Raw genomic sequence first — 19,458 nt, 5'->3', positions numbered from 1 at the left:
GATGATATAGGAAACTATTTTGCTTGGAGATACATCCAACATGGTCACTGATGACTGAAAAGCATCATCATGTTCATATTGGCATTTACCACCTATAAAGTGAAAAATAATCCTTGTAATACAATTATTCCTGCAGCTGCCTTATAACAATAAAGATGTTACATGGCTTGTAAAGTTTAAAATATGATTCTCTTATGTTCAGCACTGGCACACACTATGTGAATTCTCTTTGATAAGTGTTCTTGCTTCTGATGAAAATTGTATTTACCCACAGAGGAACCATGTGTGCATTTAAAATTGACTCTTTATTTCAGAAATGACACATGTTGATTTTATTCATACAGGCAAAACAACGATAATGAAAAAAAAATTCCATGTTATGGCCACCAGAAAGTAAAAGATTTGCTAAGTATGATATACACCTAGGAAGAGCAAATTCCATCTGCCTTTTGTTCCCTGTGTTCTCTGAGGATTTACACTGAATTTAAAGGTTCTACCTGTGATTAGCTGCTTAATTTCTAGAAGATTTTCCACAGCACAGGGACCTTGGTTTCTTCATGTAAAAACCTGGGTTCTGCAGCTAACTTTTAATGGTCCTACCATTAGAGACAATACAGTAATAACAAAAAAATGTTTTAATTATCAAATATTTCAGAGCTTTAATGTGCACATATTTCCATGCTCTGCCCCTGGCAAACTTTTTGATGACTGCATGTCTCCTCCCTCAAGCAAATTTGAAATTATTTCAGTAGAGCTTGAAGTTCTAACTTATATTCTAATTTTTTGCCATCAGGTTAAGAGGTGAATACCCCCCCCCCCACTTCATATCAATCTGATGTGTTACAATGCTAACATACCTCACCATGTGATCAGATTTGGAGATTGAGTCTTTCAGAGGTATGTGGTCATTAAGGTGGACCCTAATCCAATATGACTGATCTCCTTATAAAAGGGGGACATTTGTAGGCACAAGAAGGATGCCAGGTGAATGTGAATTCAGAGATGTGGCTGATTTACCCATAAGCCACAGAACTCCAAAGATGGCCAGCAAACCACAGGAAGCTGGAGCAAAGGCCTGCAGCAAGTTCTTTTCCACATTCTTCAGAAGAAACTGGATCTGCCTACACCTTGAGCTCCATCCAACTTCCTACCTCCGCAATTGTGAGAAAATGCATTTCTTCTATTTAAGTCACCCAGTGTGTGGTATGGTACTTTGTTAAGCCACCTCCAGCAAAGGTACAAATTAGATTCAGAGCTGAAAAGGGAAAATGGAGATGGACTTATTTTGTTGTTGATTTTCCTTTAATATAACCACTTTTTTCACACCATAAATTTTGTTTCTTACCTCTAAGTGATTCAAGTCAAAAATTAATCAATGATTTGGGTCACTTTAGCCATTACTTAAAATTACCTTCCCCACTACTTTGCAGGGTGGGATGGGGGCAATCCCACTCAGGTCCTTGTTGACACTCACTAACTGGAGCTTTTGATGATTAATGCTGCTCATCAGGTTGGCTCCTTCCTGCTCATGTATCTTAAAGGTCTCCTGCAGCTCCCAGCAGTACCATACTAATTCAGTATCCTAGCAAAATTAACAGCAGGAAACAAACCTTTGTAATTTTCTTCCTTTATAAATAGCATTGTTCATTCAGTAAAGGATAGCAGTTCCTGCTGTAATTGTTCCTGCACTGAAAAGTTACTTTCTTTCCATCACTCTTAAAAATCAATCAAAATGAATGCACATACAATTAACCAGCCTACTGAGAAGGAGAACATTCTTTTACTTTTGAACTCTTTTGATTTCATCTCCCAGAGCTGGGCCTATTGTACTGGCACTCAAGTCTCTGAGTGTATCTTGAGGTTGCCATTGGCAGAAGGAACAGACAGCATGAATAAACCTGGGCCACTTTTTCTTATATCTCAGAAAAGCATTATTTTTTCTCCGCCAAAAAATAAAAAAATAGTATTTAATACGATTGAATGTGGAATTTGGGACTTCCCGGTTCCAAAAGTGAATACAAAACTCATAAACCAAAAAGGATGCTATGTATAAAGAGTCGATTTAAAGAAACTGTCAACTTCTTAGTGTGGAGGGAACTTCATCTCGTGTCCTCTGAAATAGCATAATACATCTTCTTCAGAACTGCCTATAAATTTAATAGATATATAGATCACAGTCATTAAAGAGCTTAGCAATTTTTATGATGTTGCAATTGCTATGGAAAAAAAAATCAGATGATTTACATATCTCCTTAATCTTAACTCCAAGAAAACAAATTTGAAAAAAAAAAAAAATCTCTTTATATACAGAATACTAAAGTGTTCAACGAGAAGCACTTAATACAAATAATAGTAATTTTTAAAAATGCACCAAGAACAACAAAACAAAAATACAAATTTTAGGGATGAGGGAAAAATCAATGAGCAAACATATATCCGTATATTTGCCTGTGTGCATAGAGTCAAGGAAGGCTGTGTGTCCTGACTGGATTGTGCAAGAAGTCTGACAAGAGCCTAAACTGAGGTCTTTGCTGAGTGCAAGCATGTCTGAGAGGGAAGGGAGTTTGGGGAGTTGCCGCCAGCACAAGAGATGGGAGCCCTGGGGAAAGACAGAGTCAAAATCCTGGAGGAACAAATTCCCAGGAAAGAATCGTGCACACCTGCTTGGAATGAAAGGATTACAGTTTTTAAATAGTCTCCGAGTTTTATCAGTGCCAGCTGTTGTTCAAAATTCACATTCACTCCACACTTTGAATATGCCATGAGCAGTCACCCATGGGCTCATGATGGACTTAAAGATGAAGAGGTTTAGAAATAAAAACTGAAAAATGTGTTTTTGTTAAAATCCCATGATATGTTTGGAGAAAAATTAGTATTTTTCTGAAATTCATCTAACAACCTATAACTGCAAAATACCAAAAAAAAAGTGTGTGTGTGTGTGTGTGTGTGTGTATACATATATTATATACATGTATGTTTATATATATGTTTTTATATATATATATATATATTACCCTTGTCTTGGCATGGAACAGAATAATGAATTCATCATCTTCAGTCTCTTTTAAAGATGCAGGGATCATGTATTTTTGTGCCCAAAGTCCAGAGGGTCTCAACACGCATTGCCTTAGATGAATTCTTGGGGTGTCCCCAAGAATGACACCAGACACAGATCCTAGAAACAGGTGCCACCTAACAGTTGACTTTATGTTTTGTATGAAGCTATTGAGGGACAAATACCTTTCAGTACCTTCAGGGAATAGTAGCTTCAAGGAAACTCTGGGTGGAAGAAAAATGAATTGCATTGTGAAACAAGTACTTTTTTTCCATATGTTTAATTTAAAATTGCTTCATTTAATTCTATAATTTCCTATTTTACCGCAAGCTTATTTCACCTTTGTATCACAAAAATTACTTATTGAAGCGGATACGATGTAAGAAAATCAGGAAAGAAAAATTTTCCTTAGTTGAATTTTACTGCTATACTATAAAGAAATGAAAGTTTCTTTCATAGTAAACCCTGTTCTCCAGAGATTGCCATCTAAATTTAGAAAAACAGCGTTATAGTCAACAACTGTTTATAATATTAAATTATAAACTGCACATAATAGAGACTACCTGCGGTCATCAAGGTGCTGTTTAACTACACATTCAAATGAGCACAATTTTGAATGGTACTGAAACAGGTGATTCACCTGACCTGCCTCTTTCCTTTGGTATAATGCAAACACTTTGCTTAAAGTGGTTCTATATTCTTTTTTTTGTAATGTAGATGGATAATGCATGGGCATTAGCTATTACTAAAAACATATTAAGTTGTAAAAACTGATTTTACCTTCCAAATCAAGAGAAATGTTGGGTCCTGAATTTAAAATAGGAAAATAAACATGCAATTTTTTGTTCAAACTTGACATCCATATCTTAGCAGCAATTTCTTGCCCACATAAAACATTCTGTAGAAGAGGCAATTTACCTCATCGAGGCAGTAATTTAACTACCAATGTGTTTAACCTGTACTGACCAAATATGCTGAAAAGAAAATATGCCAACAAAGATTGCAAACAGTATTTTTTTTTAGATTGAACAAAAATGACTTGTTATTAATATTCTTATTCTATGTTGGAATTTTGAGTTGAGCAAAATGGCAGGAACGAGGTCTTAGCTGAGATTATTTATTCAAGTGAAAACAGAATTAGAAAGGGCAGTGACACATACATCATTGCCACTGTAAGAAACAGCCCTGAAAATTCAGTCTCAGTTGAGTGTATTAAACTCTATGAATGACTGGGCAGGCAAAATTATAGTCCACTAGGATAATTATAGTTCACAGTCATATCTAATGGGATCTGCATAAATCAGGGTATTGTTTGCTACAAAGTGTATTTATACTTGTCAAATGATTGTAATTGGACATTTACAAAGGACCATTTCAATTTATAAACATGACTTTTTAAATGAATATTTATAAAGCACTTGTTAAAGAAAATAAATTTACTCAGGTAATTTTGAACTGTGATTTTACAGCATGTAATATAAAACCATCTCTTACGAAGAAAACCTCTTCTAAACGTCTGTTGATGATAAAGCTCAAAATTAGATAGAAAGAGATACAATCCTTTCATGAATTCCTAGTGAAGAATAGGACAAAGATATTTCAGTGTCTCTGAGTACATTTCCCACTACCCCCAACATAGTAGCCTAAGTTAAAGTCTAACCTATGGGGCTAATTTGAGAGAAGAGAACGGCACCTCACCAAGGTCAGACACATCAGTAAGTACACACATAGGCTCTCCCTGTGCAACTTGTACAGAAACTGTCAGAGCAATCTGCCTACATTGTAGAACCTTCCAAAAAGGGTGATAGTAATCTATTAAAAATTTATAAGGAATTAGGAAGTGAAACAGCATTTAGATTACCACATACTCTAATTTGGTTAACTTTATGTTTTTTCTATTTGAATTTGTTTACATCTTATTCAGTATTTATTAATAAATGAGTTCTGTAAAATTGAGGTCCTTTTCATAAATCCTTTGCCTGGGTTGAGTGTTACCTGTTAAGAATGTAAACATCCAATACAAGGATCTACTTCCTTCAAATCTTGGACCAGTCACCTACACTCTGGCTCCTTCTCTTACTTGCAGATGATTCTACGTATTAGATGAACATACTGGCTAATGCACACTGTCATTAAGGACTGTGATGGGCTGACAGATTTGGTTCCATGAAAATGTTACAGGCCAGACTCTAAGGGAAATGACTAAACAGAATCCATTTTGCTCTGAGACTCCATGTTATGTCGGAAATAAGTTTCTCCCATGGGAACACCCTGCCTCTGTGCCCATCATCAGTTACTTGGTGTGACATGTTTAATAATATACAATGGCAACTCCTATGTAGTAAAGAATTGCTCTCTTTTGATTCCTATCGCTCCTAAACAATGTACCATGTGAACAGTGATTGTGTGGATGTTAGCAACCATTCTTTAGTTTGTATCTAGGTAAGGGTCATTTTGACCCACTTCCCCTTCTGTCGATGATCTCATGATGTTAATGTGTAATTTCGAATCAGCAACAGACATTTATGATTGATGTGATCTTTGGTATAAGAACCTGTGGTCAGGGCTGTTCTCTCAATAGCCGTTTTTGGGGCATTGTGTGAGACAGTCAGCTGACCAGCTCAATAAAGACTCTCAAATTTGGACTTCTCAGTGGTGATCGGTCTGTTCTTAAGTCGCGCCCCATAACAAGGACATGGCCCATGAAACTCTTCCTAGATTTTTTTGTTTCCATTGAGTTGGGTGGAACTGAGATGGAAGAAGTCTCCATGAAAACAAGCTTATGTCAGAGAAGCTTGTGTGGCCTATTCCTGCCTTGCTTCCAATCTGTGATCTGCTTAGTTCTTTTTTGATCTTTCAAGGATAGATAACACCTCTGAACCACTTGGATCAATGTAAACATAGCAGCTACTTGTAAGGGGACAATGTGAGGGCACGTGATCTGAGTGGAGAGGACACAGGGCCCTTTGAGTTCCCTGTACAACTCCTTCACTATTATTGGCGGGCCTTCCCACTTCCATCCAAATAGGCCCCTCAGAATAGTCTAGTCTGGCTGCTGAGAAATCCATTTTCTCCTATGTGTAGGACACACCTTAACCTCCTCGGCAGGGAAGACATTTTTGAGCTTCTCTAGAGAAGGGAATGTCTCCCGTGTCACTGCAAGGCCCTTGGGAATCACAGGTGCTCCCAATAGAAGCATGGGATGTCTCTCGCACCTGGAGCCGGCATCTGCTCTGTCTTGTTGGAGCACCTTTCCTACCTGTCCTCCACCACATCATTTGTCCTCAGCATTCAAGATTCACTTAGACCAATGCGTCCTCTTCAGATCTTCTCTTCTTACAGACACTCCAGTAAATGTCATGTGTTACCTTGTTGATCAGAGTTTTTACAGTATTTTTATAAACAATATTCCCAGAGTAACCGTGGGATCTGGTGTCCAGAAACCTGGCTCCTTAAACTCTACAACCTCAGCTCCTGCCATCTAGTCAACACATTTCCACTGTATGCAGGAGTTAGAATAAGGATGTGAAGACCTCAGTGCTCGAGATCAATATTCTAGCTATTTTAAAACTTGAAAACAGGACTTAAGTACAATTAAGCAATTAAGATAATTTAATCTGACCATAGTGAAGGAGAAGCACCTGACTGGTAAGGGATATGGGGCAGAGGACTAAAAGAGAAGGTTAGGTCAAGTCATCCGTCTCAGCAGAGCCTCCAATGTCTTCCACTCATCACCCACACACCTTCCTGTGTGTTATTCTATATTGCCAGGGATAAAAACTCCAGAGCTGTATTTATATTTTTACTTCTTTTCATCAAGCCTCCTTTCTTCAGGAATTATACTCTGTCCAAAAGATAAATTGTAAATTGCATAATATTTGGAGATAGAAAGAATTAAAAAAAAAAAAAAATCATTGACTTCTCTTCCATGGCTTTGCACAAATGCATGGGTCTTGTAGACCTATTTGGCAGTGATTTCTTGAACTTCCCCCTATGAGTACCCTGGGATACCTTATAATAAATAAAACATCAAGGAAGCCAAGGTTGGTGATTTTTAGAGAAGCATTGCAAGCATTGAGGTGCAAAATCATCCAGATCCAGTAGATTCATTTTTATGAGGTTAAATCTCTGGGCTTTCCATACTGACAAGAATCTCCTATATAATTATCTGGCCACCAGGTGATGGCTGGTTCCCTTGGGCACAGAGGCCTGTTCCTGAGTGGGTGTCGATCCTGACTGTTGCTGGTTAGACACTCAGCTGAGTGGTGGGAGGCAGCTCAGCTCTGCCAAGGCCAAGGTCCAGTGTTAACACCTCTAAGGATGCTCCATCTGCACCACCTCCGCTTGCCCTGCATGGTAGCAGCTGAGCCCACACCAGGACAGCAAAAAAGATATCAGTGATGTCAATCCAGTTGGCAAGGAAGACTCATTTCAGGTTTCCTCTTTCAGATTTCCTCTTCAGGTCTCTTTCCTGCCAAGTCAGTCTACAGTCCAGCACAGTGTCCAACACGGTCACTAACGCTTGACTACAGGGGAAAAAGAGGCATAGTTCTCTATCCCAGGAGATTCTTTGGAGGAAATTACTTTTTTTCTTTTTAAAACTTTTTATTTTTTGCAGAGCTGGGGATGGCACCCAGGGATTGGCACATGCTAGACAAACCTTTACCACTGAGCTATGACCCCCAATGCCATCTGGGATTTACATTTTAACTCCTCCTGAAAAACAGCAACTCACTAAAGACAGAAAGAAGAGAGTCTCTTACCCTCAAGGGAGAAGATTTGAACCACACCAGCTGCATGCTGGCTGAGGATGTGAATGGTGAACAAAAGAGAAAGTTAACAAGGACAAGGACTCTGTGACCTTGGGAGTCACGCATATTGTATCTCCTTCCATGTCCCTTCCACATCCATCTCTTCACACCTTGGTCAGCAACTTCTTATCTTTCCTTCCTTTTTCCCTTACTAATTTCCATAAGGTGTTGCTAGTTCCTGTAAATTAATTTTAGAGAATGAACTTTGGATACCTGTTTATAGAGGAAAGAGTGACAAATGTTTGTATTATAAAAGTTCTATTACATAAGAAAGAATCATGTTGCTTTCTTTCCATTACTGATAGTTCAAACTTTCAATATTGGCCATTGTCCAGACTGGAGTATGTTCTGCTTGGTATTGTTTCTGTTCAGCCTCCAGTGTTTCTTGCCAAACTCTCCCATGCTCTTCTTTCTACTGTGACAGTCAAGAGTCTGGCAACCAGGGTTATCAGTCGCCCTTGTACCCAGAAGTCAGCTCATGGTTCAGGCTTGGCCAGTAGGATTCCTGACTTTGATCTGCATCTTTGGTCCACCTCATTCTCTAACATGCAATGCATTTTACTTTCTTCTTTTCATTCTTCCAAACTACAATGGCAAATAAAAGTAGGCAAACTAATTTTTTTTTTTAGTTTCTTTAGTTACTCTAGCTATGCATGACTAGAACAATATCTGGCATATATTAGGTCCTCAATAGTATTTTCTGAGTAAATGATTAATATATGAATGAATATTAAAACCAAAAGTAAATATAAGAAAGAATGGCGACTTGCTGTGTCTTTCCATATTGAAAAATATTTAAGGGAACAGGATCATCTCAATGTTTTAGGTTGCTAACACAGACTGAGGCATGGGTGAAGTCAATTTTTCAGTATTATAATCTTAGAGGAATATTTGTATTATATCAGAACTTATAGCATTCAAAACCAACAGTATAAAAAAGACAGACCTTAGGTGAATTTCTCAAAAAGAAAATTTCTCAAGTTTCTGGGAAAATATTAAGGAAATGAAATCCATATATATAATAATCAAAAAAAGTTGTATAGGTTTAAATTGTATAGGTTTATATTGATTTATAGGTTTAACTGATTTATCCATAGTAAAGAAGATAATACTGTATTCATTGCTTGTAATTAATATTCTTCTGAAAGCTATATGTGGCTTAGTCTTGCCCTTCTACCTACAGTAGAAATGTTACCTCACTACCAGTGTTTATGTGTATTTTTCCAAAGGAATTATCAAATCCTAGAGGGCAAGATCCATGCATTATTTATTTGTGTATTGCTTAAGCTGAAGGTAACTCCTCTACAGTATAGGAAAAGATATTCTATTGAACTGAGTTGAAATAAAACATTTGATGTGCCTGAATAGCTAGCTGGAAATCTTCTGCACATATGGAGTTTAACTTCATAAGTGCTATAGCACATTGACTAAGGCCATATAAAAATAGAACAGCTAAAAGTAAATTTTCAAACCAGAATCATGATTAATGGATTGACTAATTATTCTTTGCTATGGAGAACATTTGATACCATTTAGTATTCCCTCTTACCTCTCCTTGTAAAATAATTATAAGAACCATTTGTTTCAAATGATTTAAAATGTTCTTTAAAACATTTTACATCAATAGTGTTGTTAGTTATTTGAAAATTTTATAATCAAAGTGAATACATCCAGTTTTAATGAAAAATAGCCTTCAAAACTATTGTGCAAACTTAATAAAACACTCCTCAGTTGTACTTGAAAAAAGTTAAAAATCATACACCCATCTGCATCTTATTATTCAGTTTTTGACCTTATTTTGTTTAATTATATATTTATGTTTATTATAAATCTCTCAACATAGATGAGTTTCTCTTCCCCTGTAGTAACTCATTGAACTGATAGTTTTGACATTTTTCTCAAAAAAGCATGCGTAAAGTATCATCATAAAATCTAATTTACAACTGTCCTCCATTTGAATACAACTGTTTTCTCCACACTCTACTTAGTTATGCCATTTATTAAATACATTTGCATGTCATATGTGAGATTTTTTGATGGAATGTATTTCCATAAGAGACTCAGTTGTCAAAGTGTTTTCTTCATCAACTTGAGATTTCAAAAGCAAAAATCAACAACCTCATTTCAGCTTTTTCTGAAAATCAATTTTTGAATAATAATTATTAGGTTACAAGAATCATAGTGTTCCAAAACAACAACAACAAAAAAGAAGTGTTACTAAAAATGTCACATTTTCAGTATCAGTCCAATGATGCTATGTGCCTTAGATATGCAACTCTAAATTTTACCAATATGTTCTTGAAATAGATTCATGATAGATATGTATTATGCTCAAATATCAAGGGTTTCTTATATCATTATTCATTTCATTGAATGGCACAAATGCCAGTTAAAATTTTTCTGTTACTTAATAACTCTATTATAAGATAGTTTGAAATGACTATTGGGTAATTTATTAAATTGTGCTCTAATTACCTGCAGTATATGAGAAGCAAAACTAAAGATCTGGTCATTCTGGAAGGATTTAAGGAAGAGAAAGAAGGACTACCTGCCTAGAGCAGAAGATCTGGCAGCTAGTATTGGATCTGTTCTATAGATTGTAATTACAAGTCACATGTTCTCAGCTGCAGAGTGTGGAATGTATCTCCCATGACTTGATTCAGTATTATGATCAATGACAATGCATTTAAAGTTCACGGAAATACATTGCAAACTGTGAGGTGCACAAGATGTGTAAAATAACACTGCTTTTTCTTGAGCATCTCAAGAAGAGAGCAGTTTGAGGTCTAAAGCCCTGCAAGGGAACTCAGTTAACCAAAGGCCAGGGCACAGTTTGGGGGCAACTGGAAAAGAGGGCATTTGTTGGAGAAAAAACAAAAAATAACACCAAGAATTGGGAAAGATGTTTTCTTAGGTTGACCTCCATGCTATTTTTTTTTTCTTTGTTATGCTCACATGCTGCTAAACTGTACCATATGCGCCTCTTCACTTTTATATGGATGTCTGAAGCCAAAAGTCTCTGGATATTTCCTGCCATTTCTACTTATCTCACCATCCAAGTTGAATCATTTCCCACATCCTGTAAATTTTATCTCTGGAAAGTGGCTTTTTATTATTTAATGCAAAATATCTATAAATCCCATAGTATATAAATATTTTATACCATTTCTTAATATAGTGTGACTTAGTTTCAACATATGTACATGTAACCTGTTTTTAGAGTTCTTTGACACCTGAGTACCCCCACACCTTGCCCAAGAACGATTAGTCTCATCATTAGAGTAAAATGAAGAAATCAATTTATTCCACACTGCAATGTTTTTAGCTAGAGTTTTTAAAAGGCAAAGTAATTTGAAACTGGAATAGAAAATCATCTTGTAAAACTCTTATTTTTCTTAACGGAGAATATTCATGCACTGTCAAGGGGATGGAATAGATGAGTTAATATATTTTTGCATATTTAATTTCTGCAATCTTATGAGGTCTGACAGTTATTAAACAAGTAATTAAGAGGCATTATGCAATTACATTTAACTTGGCGTTTGTACGCGATGTTTAATTTAAAAGGTAACTGTATAATGGCTTTCATGATACACACTTAGAGGCAAATTTCAGGAGATGAGTGTGTGAATTTAAAACATGACAATTTTTAGGACAGCTATTTTTTCACATAAAGAATCTAAATATATTCATAATTAGTATTGTGGTAAAACACTCAACACTAATTTTCTAACTCAAATTTATTAATTAGTCTAAATTTTCAGTAAAAATCTTTTGAATTCAAAGTTTTGTCTTTAATAACCTTATATAGAAATGTAGTCTTTGCTTTAGGATGTGTTTATTGATGCTAATAAAACAGAGTACTCTGTTCATCTAGCCTGTGTTTTGATGATAAAAGCATTAAGTATATTGTGAGCTCTTGATGCTAGGAATCGATTCAGATGATATAAAAATAACTGAAATGTAATAAGCTGGTTTAACAATCATGGGTCATTTAATTTTTCAATGTCATTTTTGAATTTTTTTGCAATTGTGTTATGAATTTGGTATCAATTATAATTGTAGGTTTTAATAATTTAGTTCATGTCATGTGCTAAATTAAGGAGAATAACCACAAAACGCACATGCTGTTTCCTATGCCCCTCCACTATGCTGCTCAATTCAGTCACTTAAAATCTGAGGTTATTCTTCATACATCCTATTGATTTTATTTCTGGAATACGTCTTGTATCTGTTTTGAGTTTTCTCCTCCCCTTTAATTTGAATCTCACTGCTTCTCAATTTTACTCTTGGACTAGCTTCAAAGATGTTTCTCTTCAATCCACCCTTCTGCAAGTTTCTTATTAGAGCTTCAATACTTTTATGTCAATCCTTTGCTCAAAATCTCTTTTAAGCTTTCCTCCTAGACTTACTGGAAAATAAAATAAAAGTGCATAGTCTGGCTGTGATAGTTCTCCATCCCTGCACACACACACACACACACACACACACACACACACACAGTTTGGAGTAAAGTTTTCCATGACAGTGTTACCTCTTATCATATACCCCTTTTATTCCTTGTACTCTGCAAACACTATAGTACTGTCCAATTCCAATGGTTATTTAGATTTTACTCTTGCCATGTTTTGCTACCAGAGTCTTAATATTGAAATGCCTTTTCTTCTTTCTCTTACCTTTTGCCTACCTCCATCTTTTCGTTTTCTGGATAGAGTCAGTACACTAAAAGATTTTCTCCACAGAACTTTTCTTTTCTATCTATGAGTTATTAATTTTCATCAACTTTCTGCTCTTTCTGGTTGAGTACTTGACCTGTTCTTTCTGAATTAAAGTCAACTACTATTTCATGGGGTACAATATCCATAGCATTTGTTGAAGGAAGAAAATAAGTAGAAAGGAAATATGACTTCCAGATTTCCTCCTGCTGTGTTTCCTTTCTGGATTAATGAGTATATCATAAAATTCTGATCATTTATCAAATTTCCCATTATGAATGCATAATTCCATTATCAAATACAAGGAACCCTGTGGCCTGTGCTCACTTCTGCTCCTTGCTCTTTTTGAAGCCTGCTATTTGGGGGAAGTTTTCGTGAGGGATCCCCTCCTACTTCCCTTGAGTTGAACCAGCTGTTTACCAGGTTCTGTAATCTTGTCCCATCTGAATTAATATTTCAACAATTCCTCAAAATTTTCTGCATAGCACTAATCCATATATCACATTTATCTGAAGACGAAATGAATTTTTTTTTCAAATTTTCTCATGCACATATTCCTGTTTAGTGTTAGCCCAAATATTCCTCTATTTAACATTTATTCTCTCATTATAAAGAGATTTTGAAAATTACTCTTGCACATTGCTTTCAGATGGTTTTTGACTTATTTGCTTAAATGTGAGATTTTGTCATATAACGAGTTAAAAGTGAGACTTTTTCTCTGTTCCTTTATTTACTGAAGTTTATAGTACAGTGAGTGCAAATAAGGAAGTAATTTAATAAATGCATGCTATTTTCCAAAAATTTAGCTAACCATTGCAATTTTATGCAAGAGATCTAAATGCATTCTTGATTCACTTATGATTCTGACTTCATGTGCTTTTTGGGACCATTATTATAGAACCAATTAATTTTTTAAAGTCACATTATTAAAAACCATGTCTTATGAAATATGATGGCTATTTCTTTCCTTCTCCTTTGTTAAGCATTCCCCAGTTAACCTGGAAAGAGCCAATGGTGACCTTAGTTAATAAGAATCCTAGGGATAATTGCACTAATTGGGAAATTGCTGGCTTGAGCAGCTTAGAGTCCTCATATTCACTGGAAGTGCTTTTTCTTTTAGCATTGCCAGGTTCATTACATCTACTAGTAGACTTTTAATATATTTTTTAAATTAAATTTTTTAAAAATAATCTTGCCACATGATATCGGCCAACATAATTTTTGGATCAGAAGTATTTTGTTCCTGAGGCACAGAATAAAATAGTCACATCTTTTATAGCAAGAAGTAACTAAACCAAGAGGCAATTGTGGCAGAATGAAAATTAAAAAAGGACAGAGGCATTCCTTAACTATGGATCAATGTCTCTGATAAACAAAACCTGCCTTGTGATGTTGGCAAAGTACTTTTCAGCATCTGTGAAACACTGACTTCACCTTGTGAAGTGTTGATTGCAGCTCGCGCATCATGGAACTGCTAGCGGGATTGAACAAAGTGAGGTATATGATAGCCATTAGGACCATGACTTGCTTTTGTAATAATAATTATATTTTATATAATTTTAAGTGAATTCTTTACATTCTATAAACCACTTCCTCTTCTAAAAATTTTGTGCAAAATTAATCAATGATTGCCAAGCTTCATTTTCATTATTTTGCCACATTAAGGCCATCTCTGTTTTTGCTTGATTTCTTCCTAATGAGCTTGTTTCTTTTTTCTTGTTCTATAGAGTTATAGGTTTGCAAACTTTATTGATATGCAAATTTATATAAAATGCACACATACTATAGCAGTGAGCCTTAGGAGTAGCCGGAATTTCAGGAGTGTACCATGATGCTGGCTGCAGATTTGATTCTTACTGTAACCCCGATGGGTGGGGGAAAGGAATTACCATCCTCTTTACATTTGTGAAAAACAGGACAGAGATAAGTAGCTTTCTCTAACATTGGGATTTAATAGATGGAAGAGCTGTGTTTCAATCTCAGACCTGCCTAACTACAGATTCTATTGTGACATATTTTTCACAAACAACAACAAATGTTTAGGCAGGATTTGTGCATTTCCTGTCTTTTAATTTTAAGCTAATCCAATTCTGATATGTTCTTAACTTATAGCATTGTTTCATTTAATAATAAAAGACTTACCCTAACCTATGATAAGTAGATACCCAAAAAGGAGTGATTTAACATCTTTCATTGTCAATCAGAATTTTCCTCTGATAATAATACTGATATCAATAAAGAACCTATTCATATTCATTGATTTTCTATAGGTCTCTCACGATCTTTCTTCGTATTTCCTGCTACAAAATAAAGAAAATTATTCTAAACAGGACTTGGTAAATCTCTAAGTGAGAGGACTAACCTGGAGTATCTTTAAAGAGCTTTCTCACATATACTCTAAACTACCACCCTGCTCCTGATGCCATCGAAGAGCTTGGCCATTCTGAACATTGCCTGGTTATAGAAGGTCTTGACTCCAGCATTTGCCTACATCCCATGTTGTATGCCCAACGAGCATGGCTATGTGCCAATGCATGTCCCTGTGCTGCACCTGAGATTCTTGACTGTAAATTCCTATAGTACCCATCCGTAACAGCACAAATTACCCCAAGCATTGCGTGTCCTGGGTCCCTGGCTACTCTCATACCATGTCAAAAGATGTAAGAACCCAATCTATCCAATTCTCAATTTTTCTGAGAATTCTTTGGAGGAAATTGCGGAGGGATATTTAATGGCCTTGTTCAACCTGACTCCAAATTCCTGTCTTCTCCTTCCATGCTCTGTCACCTCTGCATGTGGACAAGACCTTCCTCATTCTTTTGCACAGGTCCACCAGCACAAGGCTTTGATTTCAGTAGGCTTTTAAGGCAGGATTGATGACAAAGCAGAAATAATTACATAATAGTGTAAAATAAAAAGGTCAATATTGAAAATGCAGCACTCTTTATAAAGCCCCTCAATACTCTTGTATGTAATATAAAATCAGATTTTTATTTTGTTTTATGACTCAGGCTATGAACAACTCTAGCCCTCTTCTAAAATATTCATCTCTCTTCTCCACTGCCAGGTTTCTACAGTCCCTCCAGAGTATCAAAAGGAAAACTCACAAATAGATTTCCTTCTTCAATCTAAAATTCTACTTTTAAAAATTCCAATAATGAGTTCACTAAACAAAAGCTTTATCTTCTCCTGATAGAAATTTCCCTTCTCTTTCATTGGGAAATTCTGTGACCATTTGCTTTTCTTAATTTTTCTTCTGTTGCACTGATGTATTATTACCTCATGGGATTCTTAACTCAGCACACTGTGGTAACAATAAGAAATTGTTTGGAGGAGGTTTTATGCATTTTCAAATGCACTTTGAAGTGAAAACTATAAATGAAGATTAAACAAAAAACAGCAAAGGTTTATAATTGATTCTAAAATCAATTTTCATTCTTCATCATTGAAAAATTAGGGAAGAGACCATTACTCTGGCCAAAAAAAAAAAGGCATGGTCTAGTCTGGAATCTGCTTCACCTAATAATTTTGTTTCTGTCTCATGTCTTCTCTCCTATTCTAAAATCTCTGCTTCTTCAGTTTTCTTATAACCATCCCTTGAAGAAAAGTAGAATAGCTTCATGAAAAAAAAATTTCAATATTTGGGTCCCCGCAGTTACAAGATTATAAAAGGAATGAAATAATTTCACATTGTGAAAACAGTGCTACTAAAATAGCAATCGCTAAGCACACTTCTTATTCAAAGATCCACCACTGCCTCCCTAATTCTCATGTATATAGATATATATTAATAGACAAGCAATTATGCTTAGAAACTTCTTGCTCACTTTTAGGTGCTATAAATATGATAAAATGCAAATAAAATGAGAATGATTACAAAGCCAACTTAGGTATATCTTAGCAAAATGCTAAATTTCATGAAGTCAATGAAATGAAAGGTTAAGCAAAACTTTTTTTCATTGAAAACTGTGCATCTGGTAGAGCGCACAAGTGTAAAATTGAAAGCACCAATGACAAGGATCATGGCAAAGAGCCTGAGAAACAAATGATCTCAATCTCAGGTGATAGTGACTGACCTCTTAGACTACTGATATTCTTTAATTGTTTTTATTAAAAATAAACTATTTCTGTAATTTCTCTTTTGCAGCTAAATATGAAGTGAAGCCTATCATAGGATTCCATCCTATAGCATGGAAAAGACAGCTATGCAAATAAAATACTAACAAATCATTGTTATTCCATCTGAAGTTTAGTGTACACTGTTAAGCACAAACAAATGTTGTGAACTGGGCCTCAGTTTGACTGAGCGACCCTTAACACAACAAAGAAGAGAGGAAATAGCAAAACAAAGAAATGGGGAGAGAAGAATGGGAGAAGCAAAGCCCGGACTTAGAATCAACCAACTACATGACTCTTTCCAAATGTTTCAGAAGGCATTTCCTGCGGACAGATAGATGCCTTTCTGCCAAGAGAAAAAGCTATCTCCAAGTAGCATTAGAATTGCAGTTAGAATTAAAGTAGAGTAACACCTACCTATTGTTTCTGCCTTGCAGAAAACACCTGTAGCATCAGTAAGACCGTTTCTTCCATCATGTGAGAAACTGCAATGGTACCATGTATGTGAATGTGCCAGGCTGGAAATCTCTGGCTGTCATGCCTGAATTATAAGTATTCAAAAAATGTAGCTCACTTTCCCTTGAAGAAGGCAGAATCATTGGAAATTTCTTCTCACTAATGAGTAGATGAAATCTATGGGCAAATGTTTAGTCCTCAACTATTTTTAGAGAAAAAAACCAATTCTTGCTCCAATGTTTCCCACTTCTCTATCCCTCTTTTCTTAATTTGCAAATGAGGAAATCTTAAAGTATAATAGAATAATTGCATCTTAATGAATCCTCTTTATTACTTTTCAACTTTAATCTTTAATTTCAATTTTATGATTTTTATTTCTTTCTAATATAACCACTTGGAGTGAGTTTCATATATGCTTCTAGACTGTATTTATTTTCATATGACATAATTTCATTTTAAAATAAGTAGATCACTGATTTCTTAATTATTTTAAACAATTACCTTTACATACAAATATCAGAATGTAAGCCGAAGCATTTGCTCAAAAAATGCAATGAATTTTCTTGAAATATGTGTCCACATTCCAAACAATAGAATTTATAAAGAAAATTATAAAACATAGAAAAACTATACACAGTGCCAACATATAATTTCCTGTCGTATATTTGAGTCTGCATAAAGAAAAAGAGTGATAACAGTCAACCCTCATACACAGTTCTTTTTAGTCAGGTGCCACAAGCAAGCATCATTTTAGGAGTGCTGAGTTTGTTAAAAACAGAAAATGCTTCTTCAAGGTATAAATAAGATATAATGAATCTACTTGATAAACATGAGTGCCTAGTCAAAAATTGCATTCTGCCGAAAGTTACTGGATTTAATATGGCCACCCAATTGTAAACATTTGCAGACTGCGCTGAGGACAATTATAACTATCTGGCATCACTAGGGATGCAGTTGATTATGTTCATGGGAACCATTTTTATAGAATTTATATTGCATCAAAAATGCTGACAAAATCAACATTTTACATTATTGGAAAAATTATAAGACTACTCTGTGACAAAGTATGATTGATGAACCCATTTATTTAATGTATGATTTTTAGTCAATGGGTTTCTTTTCAAATTATATAGCTATATCCTCTTCTTAGTTATTCTTAATAATGTTAAGTTAAAGTCATCTTTTACCTTGATGGAGGAAAAAGTCATGTTAAAAAACTATTGTCAGTCAAATTATTTTAGCTAGATATATAAAATTCTATTTCTATAGGTCTCAGATGATTTAAGTTTTTTTATTCCTTCTGTTTAGTTTGAAAACCCAGAAAAAGTGCTGATACTTTCATCTGACTATCAAGTATGTGAGCTTAGGTGAAAAGTTCTTGTGTTTTCCCTTTGATAGTTATCTTCAACTTTATAGTGTTGAATTCTAAAACAAAAACAAACAGTCAAATAAACCAAAAAGAAGAAAGAAATGAAGAGCCTTCTTCAATAGCAGTTCCTCAATAGATCTCGACGTCTTAATCTTGGCTCTGCTTTTCCAGAATGACTTCAGATATGTCAGGGTCTTCATGAATTTCTTCTCTGTAGGACTCTGTGTATACAGTAATCATTAGACTGAAGCAGAAACCTTTCAATGATTCAATAAAGTTGTTAAACACTACATTCCTCTTCTTTTTCTTTCCTAGCTTTCAGCCTAAAACTCGGGTTATGTTTACACAACACCATTCAAAATATTTGAATTTCATGAATTTTCAACCAATAGATGGGACTGGGTTGAGTGTAGATTGAATTGTTCAAAGTGAACAAGTTCAAGTGAAACCACTTGAACTGCTCGGATCCTTATAATTAATTGTCCATCAGAAGAAAAATGTAAGAGCAAGATTAGTTTCTAAGAAAAGATTTTGTTGTGGTCAGAGATTCATTCTACTACTAAAACCCATTACCTAAGTTATTCGAGGTATTAATGATTGTCCTATGCTTTATACTACAGAGAAGACAGTTTTAGTTTAGATAGTTACACTGTTACCCCACAGAAACAGAATACACTTTTAGTCAATTGATTAATAACTTTTCTATTATTTAAGATGTTTTTTCTTCCCCCTTTTCATATGATATTTTACTTAAAACTCCTTATATCCAGTTTTTTTAATAGTAGGTATAGCTTAATGTAGGTATATTTCAGATGATTGATAAAAGACATTGATTAATATTGTATTATTACTGCCCCTTATACCTTTATAGTTAGGAAATCTTTTGATTTAAATTAATGAAAATCTTACGGCAAAATACCTGAGTCATAAATTATC

This window comes from Sciurus vulgaris (genome assembly GCF_902686455.1).
Source record: "Sciurus vulgaris genome assembly, chromosome: 9".
NCBI lineage: Eukaryota > Metazoa > Chordata > Mammalia > Rodentia > Sciuridae > Sciurus > Sciurus vulgaris.
The sequence above is the reverse complement of the archived record's forward strand: the minus strand, read 5'-3'. Positions refer to the sequence as shown.